At 43.3% G+C, this 12,177-nt stretch overlaps 1 protein-coding gene across 4 annotated transcripts in view; it reads left to right on the forward strand.

Moving 5' to 3' along the window:
* The window catches only part of LOC118361950 (zinc finger protein 205-like), a 44,059-nt gene that overhangs the window by 24,352 nt on the left and 7,530 nt on the right, over positions 1 to 12,177 (forward strand). For 3 of the 4 annotated variants that reach the window (XR_008085480.1, XR_008085482.1, XR_008085481.1), the window contains exon 10: positions 4,385 to 4,509. The exons of the other annotated variant lie outside the window; for it this stretch is intronic. The gene's annotated coding sequence lies outside the window, so the exon portion shown is untranslated. Of the gene's footprint in view, positions 1 to 4,384; positions 4,510 to 12,177 lie in introns of those variants that run through there. 4 annotated transcript variants of the gene reach the window in all.

Here is a 12,177-nt window from a genome sequence, read left to right on the forward strand (position 1 = left end):
ACAACCCACTCCCCTTTCCACGTGTTCAGGGACTGCGACCCAGTTTCGTCAGATGGGGCCTTCCGATTCAAACGTCCTTTTCGATCAGGTATTGAACTTAAGGGCCAAATCACGGGGACGGGGAGCCACATCAGGCAATACTAAAGATAAACGGTTCCTCTGCATGTTCTGTAACAATGGCTTTAGCTGCCTCCAGAAGGTGGAGATCCACCAGAGGGTCCACACAGGGAGAATCCCTTCAGCTGTACCCAGTGTGATAAGAGATTCTCCCGCCAGGACCACTTGAAGAGGCACCAGAGGGTGGATTCTCCCGACATCACCAATAGTGTTTAACATGATTTTTGAATGACTATCTTATCTCTGTACGCCACACATGTAATTATCTGTAAGGTCCCTCAGATTGAGCAGTGAATTTCAAACACAGATTCAACCACAAAGACCAGGGAGGATTTTCAATGCCTTGCAAAGATTGGTTAAAAATTTAGAAGACATAGGATATCCCTTTGAGCATGGTGAAGTTATTAATTACACTTTGGATGTTGTATCAATACAAAGAGACAGGTGTCCTTCCTTACTCAGTTGCCGGAGAGGAAGGAAACTGCTCAGGGATTTCACTATGAGGCCAATGGTGACTTTTAAACAGAGTTTAATAGCTGTGATAGGAGAAAATTGAGGATGGATCAATAACATTGTAGTTACTCCACAATACTAATCTAATTGACAGAGTGAAAAGAAGGAAGACTGTACAGAATAAAAAATATTCCACAATATGCACCCTGTTTGCAACACGGCCTACTACCAAAACCTGCGGGCTCTCCTTCACTGCAGCCAACGTCAGTAAAACACTTAAACGTGTTAACCATCGCAAGGCTGCAGGCCCAGACGGCATCCCCAGCCGCGTCCTCAGCATGCGCAGACCAGCGGGCTGGTGTGTTTACGGACATATTCAATCAATCCTTATCCCAGTTTGCTGTTCCCACATGCTTCAAGAGGGCCACCATTGTTCCTGTTCCCAAGAAAGCTAAGGTAACTGAGCTAAATGACTATTGCCCCGTAGCACTCACTTCCGTAATCATGAAGTGCTTTGAGAGACTAGTCAAGGACCATATCACCTCCACCCTACCTGACACCCTAGACCCACTCCAAATTGCTTACCGCCCCAATAGGTCCACAGACGACGCAATCGCAATCACACTGCACACTGCCCTAACCCATCTGGACAAGAGGAATTCCTATGTAAGAATGCTGTTAATCGACTACAGCTCAGCATTTAACACCATAGTACCCTCCAAACTCGTCATCAAGCTCGAGACCCTGGGTCTCGACCCTGCCCTGTGCAACTGGGTCCTGGACTTCCTGATGGGCCGCACCCAGGTGGTGAGAGTAGGTAACAACATCTCCACCCCGCTGATCCACAACACTGGGGCCCCACAAGGGTGCGTTCTCAGCCCTCTCCTGTACTCCCTGTTCGCCCACGACTGAGTGGCCATGCACGCCTCCAACTCAATCATCAAGTTTGCAGACGACACTACAGTGGTAGGCTTGATTACCAATAATGATGAGACGGCCTACAGGGAGGAGGTCAGGGCCCACGGAGTGTGGTGTCAGGAAAATAACCTCACACTAAATGTCAACAAAACAAAGGAGATGATTGTGGACTTCAGGAAACAGAAGAGGGAGCAGCTCCCTATCCACATTGACGGGACAGTAGTGGAGAGGGTGGAAAGTTAAGTTCCTTGGTGTACACATCAAGGACAAACTGAAATGGTCCACCCACACAGACAGCATGGTGAAGAAGGTGAAGCAGCGCCTCTTAAACCTCAGGAGGCTGAAGAAATTTGGCTTGTCACCAAAAACACTCACAAACTTTTACAGATGCACAATCGAGAGCATCCTGTCAGGCTGTATCACCACCTGGTACGGAAACTGCTACGCCCATAACCGTAAGGCTCTCCAGAGGGTAGTGAGGTCTGCACAACGCATCACCAGGGGGAAAACTACCTGCCCCCAGGACACCTACACCACCCGATGTCACAGGAAGGCCAAAAAGATCATCAAGGACATCAACCACCCAAGCCACTGCCTGTTCACCCCGCTATCATCCAGAAGGCGAGGTCAGTACAGGTGCATCAAAGCGGGGACTGAGAGACTGAAAAACAGCTTCTATCTCAAGGCCATCAGACTGTTAAACAGCCATCACTAACAATGAGTGGCTGCTGCCAACATACTGACTCAACTCTTGCCACTTTAATAATGGACAAATTGAGGTAATACATGTATCACTAGCCACTTTAAACAATGCCACTTTATATAATGTTTACCCTACATTACTCATCTCATATGTATATACTGTACTCTATACCATCTACTGCATGTCGCCTATGCCGCTCGGCCATCACTCATTCATATATTTTTATGCACATATTCTTATTCATTCCTTTTATACTTGTGTGTATAAGGTGAAATTGTTCGGTTAGAATACTTGTTAGATATTACTGCATGGTCGGAACTAGAAGCACAAGCATTTCGTTACACTCGCATTAACATCTGCTAACCATGTGTATGTGACAAATAAATTTGATTTGATTTGATTTTAACACAGCGCTGAAGTAATACTGCAAAACATTTTGCAAAGCAATTTACTTTTTGTCCTGAATACAAAATCATATGTTTGGGGAAAATACAATATATTACTGAGTACTGTACCATTTCAATTCATCCCAAAGGTGTTCGATGGGGTTGAGGTCAGAGCTCTGTGCAGGCCAGTCAAGTTCTTCCACACTGATCTCGACAAACAATTTCTGTATGGACTTTGCTTTGTGCACAGGAGCGTTGTCATGCTGAAACAGGAAAGGGCCTTCCTGAAACTGTTGCCACAAACTTGGAAGCACAGAATCGTCTAGAATGTCATTGTATGCTGTAGCGTTAAGATTTCACTTCACTGGAACTAGGGGCTGCAAATTTTACAGTTGGCACTATGCATTGGGGCAGGTGGCAAGCTTTGCACCTCTCCAGCCGACACTTGGCATTGCGCATGGTGATCTTAGGCTTGTGTGCAGCTGGACAGATCATCGGCGTCCCGTTCTGTGAGCTTGTGTGGCCTACCGCTTCGCGGCTGAGTTGTTGTTGCTCCTAAACGTTTCCACTTCACAGTAACAGCACTTACAGTTGACCGGGAAGCTCTAGCAGGGCAGAAATGTGACAAACTGACTTGTTGGAAAGGTGGCATCTTATGACGGTGCCCCGTTGAAAGCCACTGATCTCTTCAGTAAGGCCAATCTACAGTGAATGTTTACTTGTCCTCGATTCCATGGCTGTATGCTCAATTTTATACATCTGTCAGAAATGGGTTTAGCTGAAATAGCCAAATCAGCTAAACCCAAGTGGTACATTCGACACTGTTGACAATGATGTCTTTCTGAACAGACTGAAGAGGTGGGTTAGCCTCTCCGGTCCAGTTCTATATTGGTTTAGGACCTATTTAATCAGTCAACATTTTTTTGTCACCCTTAGTGAACATAACTTAGTGGCATACCACAAGGTTCGATTTTGGGTCGGGTACTGTTCAGTTTATATACTGTATGTTATCAGAAAGCACATGAAACACAACAACAATAAACAACTTTACATTTCTGTGACACCAGAGGATTGTAGCTCCACGGATAAATGATTATACTGTGTTAGTGATTTAAATACTTGGTTGACTCACAACTTCCTCCAGCTAAATCAAGACAAGACGAGGTACTTATTGTTGGAGCTAAAGCACAGAGAGAACCTGGTCACACTTTTTCATTCAATAAAGATAAAACACCAGGTAAAAAACATAGGTGTTATTTTAGATTCTGAACTCAATTTTGAATCACACATTAGGAATGTGACCAAAATATATTTTTTTACCACCTGAGGAACATTGCCATGGTGGGGCTGTTTCTCTCTCAGGCTGATACAGAGAGACTCATTTATGCTTTTATTATAAGCAGGCTTGACAACTGTAATGCTCTCCTGTCTGGTCTACCCAAGAAAGCCATTGGTCAACTGCAAAACATACAGAATGCTGCAGCACAAGTACTGGCCAAGACCAGACGGAGAGCACACATTACACCGGTTTTAAGGTCTCTGCACTGGCTGCCTGTGAGTTTTATAATTAATTTTAAGATTCTTCTCTTGGTTTTTAAATAAATCCATGATTGTGCACCCCAATACATGTCAGACATGCTTTTAAATGATGTACCCAGTAAGCAGGTTACTTTCTAAGTGTAATCAATTACAGTTACTAGTTATCTGTAACGTAACTTTTGGATTACCTAAACTCAGTAACGTAATCTGATTACATTCAGTTACTTTTATACTACTTTCCCCTTAAGAGGCTTTAGAATACGACAAGAATGTATGTTACCAATTGAAGCACATCTATTGCAGGATAAATCAATGTTAAAGTTTACATAGCTGGCCATATATTGATGTTAAATTTTAATTTATGGGTTGGTTATGTTGGCTTCTTCTAACCCAGAGGTGGGCAAACTTTTTGACTCGAGGGCCACAATGGGTTCTAAAATTTGACAGAGGGGCCGGGCCAGGAGCATTTGGAGGGAGTGTTTGGGCCGGATATACTAAAGCATTAAATGTAGTGTGTGCAAACCTCATAGCACAGTAAGAACACTACAACCCAATTTATTAACTGTCTTTCAAATGTGAAAAATAGCCCTTATCAGTTAATAAATTTGTCTCAAGGAATATGCAAGATATGGCATTTACATACTATTTCGCAGATACTGGGAGGAGGAAATGTAAATAGATTAAAATAACATACGCACTGTGATTTATCAAGATTGTGTCTGTTTTTAATAAGTTTCAATCGAAGGTGCAAAGTTAAAGAAATCAACATTTATTGAAAAATGGAATCACTTTCAACATTCAAAACATATTATTACACAACGAAATACTCAAGCTCAATAATATCTACTTGTGTTAAACTCCGCAAAATCATGGATGGATTGTCCTGACCGCGCGCTCTACAAACTCGCCACGGACGCCCTCGCCTTCACCCGCAAACAGTACACGTGTATCGTTGCCAAGCACACAGACACAGGCTGTATTAAATATCCTACCTGCAGCTGAAAATTTAAATTAAGAGCGATGTGCGGCGTGTTAATTAAGCTACTGTACCGCTGCTGTGCGTAAATGTGCATTGCTCTTAATTAAAAGACGCACTTCCAAACTTTCCATATGCATTTTTTCATAACACAGCAGAAAAACTCACCATTTCAGTGGGAACAGTGTTGTTGGTCTCCCTTTTTTGCCAGTGCATCAAAGTCTGGAGTTAGTTTTGTTGTGGCAATTCTCAGGACAGATCTGAGGTGTTGGTCAGTTAACTTGGATCTGTGATGGGCTTTGTTGATTTTCATGACGCTAAACGTCTGCTGTCTCTACCATGCACTCTTTCAAAAACTCGCCTTCGGAGAAAGGCTTGCTAGCCTTTGCTAATTTGAATGCCAGCAAATAACTTGCCTTGGTACTTGACTCTTGAATTGCAGTTTGTCGGTGAAAAAAGTTCTGTTGACTCTGTAAATTAGCTGCCAACCTCTGAGCAGTAGCCGCCCGTTCTTGTGTTGACTGCTTGCTAGCATAGTTTGCATGCTTCGTGGCAAAGTGACGGCTGATATTGTACTCTTTGAAAACCGCAACAGCTTCTTGGCATATAAAACATACAGCCGTTGATCGGACTTCAGTGAAGAAGTATTTTGTTGTCCACTCCTTATTAAACACTCGGCATTCGCTGTCCACTTTCCTTCTCTTTGGTCCGCTCATTTTCACAGAAGGGCTTAATGGTGACGTGAAACGAAGTGAAAATTAAAGTGAAATAAAGAGAAATACGCGCCACTCCAACAACGGTCAATGTGTTTTGAGTGCGCCATCTATTGGGGAAACGTGGGCATTGCAGGGAAAGGGGAAAAAATGAGGTTTTTACTATAATTTGGACAAGTTCGGCGGGCCGGATTAAAAAGCCTAAGTATGTGGCCCGCGGGCCGTAGTTTGCCCATGTCTGTTCTAACCCATCGCTTTCTACTACATATAATAATACAATTAAATGAGACTTTGGTTTTTAATGTAAAGATATATTAAAATTCCAGTCACTACAATAGATGTTATACCCCTTGATGTCCAGGAATAGGACTTGGAAATATGGAAGTATAGATTAAGCCAAATTGTTTCACTTTAGCATAACCCCAAAACTAAGGGCTTATTAGCCAGCCTACTCTGTTGTTTATGATTTTGTTGTCATGGAGGACTGATTGGGCTCATTGATTCTAGTTGAAAAATGAAAAGCTGCGCTCATGGAATGGCATGCTTTGAGCACTACTGAAAAGTGCTATTTACATGTGAAAAATTAACGCCATATGCTGCATTTGCTATAGGCCTATTGTTTACCTTTTTGTTGGTGACACTTTGATATCTTTATAACATGCAGCTGTTTAAAGGGCAAATCCACAAATGAAATAATAACAAAATGGACACCCCGCCTCTGTTTTGGTAAAAAGCTGAGGGATGGGGCTGGAGAAATGTAACCACTGTCAAATTAATAGACAGAGCTATGGATGCAAGGACCGACCATCCATGATATCAAAATGATTGTTTTAACCATGTTATGAGGCTATACAGTGTTTGTTTACAAACATTGGAGAAAAACAAGCTTATGTTTTTGGTTCTAATAAAGTGTGACAGTTGAACTAAGTTTGAGACATTTTATAAGTTATATTCTTCAGGAACCAATGGATATATAAGTCCCAAAATGGATGTAGCAATTACAGATTGTCCCTTATAAGTCTATGAAAAGTGTACAAGTTTGAACATGTGTCCATTAGGCCTATGGATTTTTTAAAAATGTATCAGCATGAATTAAAAGCCCCTCTTTTATTCCATAGGCTGGAATCCGCACTGTGCTGCTGTTGCAAGAGCACATTTTTCACTGGCTGTCCACTGGTTTCAAAACCAATGATTGATAGGCAGTGTAAACTTCTTGAATTCAACCATTATTGGGTTCAAATACACATTTAGATTTGCGAACCACAATCCGTAAGGCGCAAATAGCTAAAAGAGAGTGCAGCAGTGTGATTCACATCAATGCGCTGTGTAGATATCAATAACAAGTGATATCCGTATCGCCGTAGACTACACCACTGCTGTCATCCTTACCTCCAAGTATTTATTCAAGTTGGATAATCTTTGGATGACAACAGCAGTCGTACCATTGGAAGACATAGCTTGGACTTCTTGGGCTTCTTGTTCATCATAGTGGTCTCTGACTTCTGGTCAGACACGCTCAGGTGGAACATGCATAAACTTACGCATTTTTTAAATGCTGATTCAAATGTCTTTGAGAACAGAGGAGTGTCAAAGATTTGTTTTCGCAAACCTCCTTTCTGAATTTAAAAGTAAACCTCGAAGTAATCATCTAGTTTTGCAAAAGTATCTGTCAAATCAAAGTAGCAGAGAGATCAAATCAAATCTATTTATAAAGCTCTTCTTACATCAGCTGATATCTCAAAGTGCTGTACAGAAACCCAGCCTAAAATCCCAAACAGGTGTAGATTATAACAGAACATGGCCAAGATGTTCAAATGTTCATAGATGACCAGCGGGGTCAAATAATAATAATCACAGTGGTTGTCAAGGGTGAAACAGGTCAGCACCTCAGGAGTAAATGTCAGTTGGCTTTTCATAGCCGATCATTCATAGTATCTCTACCGCTCCTGCTGTCTCTAGAGAGTTGAAAAGAGCAGGTCTGGGACAGGTAGCATGTCCGGTGAACAGGTCAGGGTTCCATAGCTGCAGGCAGAACAGTTGAAACTGGAGCAGCAGCACGGCCAGGTGGACTGGGGACAGCAAGGAGTCATCACGCCAGGTAGTCCTGAGGCATGGTCCTAGGGCTCAGGTCCTCCGAGAGAAAGAAAGAATGAGAGAAAGAGAATTAGAGAGAGCATACTTAAATTCACACAGGACACCGGAAAAGACAGGAGAATGACACAAGATATAACAGACTGACCCTAGCCCCCCCGACACATAAACTACTGCAGCATAAATACTGGCGGCTGAGACAGGAGGGGTCGGGAGGCACTGTGGCCCCATCTGACGATACCGCCGGACAGGGCCAAACAGGAAGGATATAACCCCACCCACTTTGCCAAAGCACAGCCCCCACACCACTAGAGGGATATCTTCAGCCACCAACTTACCATCCTGAGACAAGGCTGAGGATAGCCCACAAAGATCTGCGCCACGGCACAACCCAAGGGGGGGGGGGCGCCAACCCAGACAGGAAGATCACATCAGTGACTCAACCCACTCAAGTGACGCACCCCTTCTCGGGACGGCATGAACGAGCACCAGTAAGCCAGTGACTCAGCCCCTGTAATAGGGTTAGAGGCAGAGAATCCCAGTGGAAAGAGGGGAACCGGTCAGGCCGAGACAGCAAGGGCGCACCTTCACACTCCTGGGCCAGACTACACTCAATCATATGACCCACTGAAGAGATGAGTCTTCAGTAAAGACTTAAAGGTTGAGACCGAGTTTGCATCTCTCACATGGGTAGGCAGACCATTCCATAAAAATGGAGCTCTATAGGAGAAAGCCCTGCCTCCAGCTGTTTGCTTAGAAATTCTAGGGACAATAAGGAGGCCTGCGTCTTGTGACCGTAGCGTACGTGTAGGTATGTACGGCAGGAACAAATCAGAGAGATAGGTAGGAGCAAGCCCATGTAATGCTTTGTAGGTTAGCAGTAAAACCTTGAAACCAGCCCTTGCCTTAACAGGAAGCCAGTGTAGGGAGGCTAACTGACTGGTCAAATTGCTCTCTGTGTAGAGTGCCTAGCTCCATGCAGTTGTCGCAGATTGTGACAAGGTTTCGAATCGCACGTTTTAAGGATAGTGCCTTAATTTAAGTTCTTGACATGAAGATGTGTGTAATGTTGAACCTTTTCCAGAGTATTCTAAAATAAATGTTATCAAAGCGAGGGTACCAGATTTACAGAAAAGGTCAAGTGTTACCATAGTGAGAAAAGTTATTGGACCTGTCACATTTATCGCAATAAAAGTATTGAACTTCAAAGTTGAGTGTAAGACCATTTTGTTACAATGAAATACAAAATTGACTTTATGTTTGACTTGGTTATTTTTGTATCACTGCAGGGACTGAGTTTCCCTTATCTCAGTCGAACCAAAACATACTTCATTCTTGAATCAATACATATGAAACGCTTTTTTAATAACCTCCAATGGCTCCATATTGTTCACAGTGTTAGAGATGGGCTTGACTGAGGTTAATATTTTATAATAAAGTGTCATGTTTCTGTGTGTACAGCAAAGAGTTTCTTATTTAAAACGCTATGCTTTTCTGTTCAATTTGTGTTTATAGTCTGCGGTCCATGAGGACCTGCTGATATCCGGTGTTGCTGACAGGAGAGACTTGACCTCTGAGGTGGCTGGTCACAAACCCTGGCCCCGGGTAAGAACCCTGGATCAGGAGCCGTCGCGCTTCCTTCCCAAATCGGAACCAGGACCCACCCATGAAGGAAAGAGACTCTACCACCACACAGAACACAACCGGTGGACAGGTGGACTGAACAACCTCAGTCCTGGTGGTCATCAGAGAGACAGAGGCTCCAGTCAGGGATCCAGTCTGCAGCCCAGACCCTTCTCTTTAGTCTCAGTGCAGGGATGAAGCAGGGCCTGGGGCTGATAGAGGTAGACCCTCCTGTTCCTATGATACAAACGTCACAGGATCCATGATGAACAGAGTAGGTCACCCTGGGCTTCAGCCTTCACAGAGAGTGGTGGGAGATCCCCCTGGTGGTAGTCTATGAGCAAGTCCGTCTTCTCCTTCAGGATCTTGTTTAATGCCTAGTGAATGGGTTTATAAAGGTCTGTGTCTAGACTTCCTCAGTTACCTCATGGTTACCCCACCAATACAGACAGAGTCAGGATGGGTGTTCACCACAAGAGGTGCCTAACTTGCTCTCTAAGCAGATTCTCTCCCACTGGATCTCCCCGGCAAGAGTTAACTACTGTAGCGCTGCACACCCAAACTCCACCAGGGTCCTGGCAGCGTCTTGGCTGTTGTTTAAAGGGTTGACTGTAGGATATATTTGTGCTGTGGCGAGTTGGGCATCACCACACACTTTTGTGAGATTGTATTGCTTGGATGTCACTGCTCCCAGTTTTAGCCCACAACGTCCTTACTGCGGGGACAGGGGACTGAAAGTTGACTGACTGAAATGGAAGGTAACGTTATGACTATAACTACTGTTCCCTGAAGGAGGGAAATGAGATACGACACCCATTTGGCCCCGCACCGCCCGTTACTGGGCTCGTTGAAGACCAGTATTAAATTGAAGGAATGGATTGAGCTTCACGCTTTTCACCTGTGGAAGGCAGGGCTTCCAGCGAGGCGTGGATTTCTTTGGCCTTCATTGGATTTGAGATCCTTCAACCATAGTATGTTATACCTCGTTTCCCTCCTTCAGGGAACAGTAGTTATCAAGTTACATTAAGAGTACAGTTGAAGTCGGAAATTTACATACACTTAGGTTGGAGTCATTAAAACTTGTTTTTCAACCACTCCACAAATTTCTTGTTATAGTAATTTTTCCAACAATTGTTTACAGGCAGATTATTTCACTTATAATTTGCTGTATCACAATTCCAGTGGGTCAGAAGTTTACATACACCAAGTTGACCGTGCCTTTAAACAGCTTGGAAAATTCTTTAGAAGCGTCAGAAGAAAATGGCTTTAGAAGCTTCTGACATCATTTGAGTCAATTGGAGGTGTACCTGTGGATGTATTTCAAGGTCTACCTTCAAACTCAGGGCCTCTTTGATTGACATCATTGGAAAATCTGAAGAAATCAGCGAAGACCTCAGAAAAATAATTGTAGACCTCCACAAGTCTAGTTCATCCTTGGGAGCAATTTCCAAATGTGAAAGAAATAAAAACTGAAATAAATCAGTCTCTCTACTATTATTCTGACATTTCACATTCTTAAAATAAAGTGGTGATCCTAACTGACCTAAAACAGATCATTTTTTTACTAGGATTAAATGTCAGGAATATGAATAACTGAGTTTAAATGAATTTTGCTAAGGTGTATGTAAACTTCCGACTTCAACTGGATATGCAATTCTGTTAGGTCCTATTTTCCAAACCCGCTACGGAGCTTTTAGGTTCCAAGGATACGGACATGTTGCAGCAGTGTGTAGAATCCCACGATGTGAGAAATGTTCAGGAGGGCATAGTCAGGGGAAGTGTAAAGTTGGGATAGAGAAAGCACTGTGTGTCAACTGTGCAGCTGGGGATCAGAAGAGCCATGTGAGAAAAAGACAGGTTGAGATTACCACAGTTCGAGTGGGGGAGAAAGTTTCCTACGCTGAGGCAGTAAAGCAAATAGAGGATAGCCCAAGGGTGAGTGATTTGACTGGGAGCCCCCCAGTGAGTAGGCCCGAAGAGAAATATCCAGAGTATTAGCTTTATTAAGGTAGGATTTATTGTGTTTATTGCTATGGTTATTAATTGTACTGCACTGATGGAGCATAAAACCCAGAAAATAGATGTGGTAGTGGCAGCAGCAGAAACATTGACGGGTGTAAGATTTTAGTGCAGAAGATCTACAGGGGGGTTCTGGAGTATGGGTTCCATCCTCCGAGGCTGTTCTCCTGGAGTAGGATCTGGTAGGGCTAAGGTCGTGGGATAGGGGTGGTTGGTTTTTGGGTTATAGTGGTGTATATGTGTAGGGTTAGATGGTGGTGCGATTTACTTTTTTACTTTGCTTGAACAATTTTTTTGTGACAAAATGTGCAATTCACTCTCCGACCTGTGACAGGCAGCAAAACGAATCACAGCGTCTCGTCTGCCGGAAAATCACACAAAGACGTGACCAAGAACAATTTCCAAGTTAGCGTTTTTATTGTTGTTATTTAAACCTTTATTAACACCCTTGAACTCAAAATATGACTAATTTAACTGCACAGCGTCACATATTTACCCCACGTAGTGTTTAATTCGCGTTGGAGACAGGACTTGGTTGATACATGGTATATAGGTAACGCTAGCTGCTAACGTTAGCTAACAATGGCTAACTGTATGGTTTTTCACACTCAAATAGCCTCCATCATGGAGGTGCTAGCG

The sequence above is a fragment of the Oncorhynchus keta genome, chromosome 29 (genome assembly GCF_023373465.1).
Source record: "Oncorhynchus keta strain PuntledgeMale-10-30-2019 chromosome 29, Oket_V2, whole genome shotgun sequence".
NCBI lineage: Eukaryota > Metazoa > Chordata > Actinopteri > Salmoniformes > Salmonidae > Oncorhynchus > Oncorhynchus keta.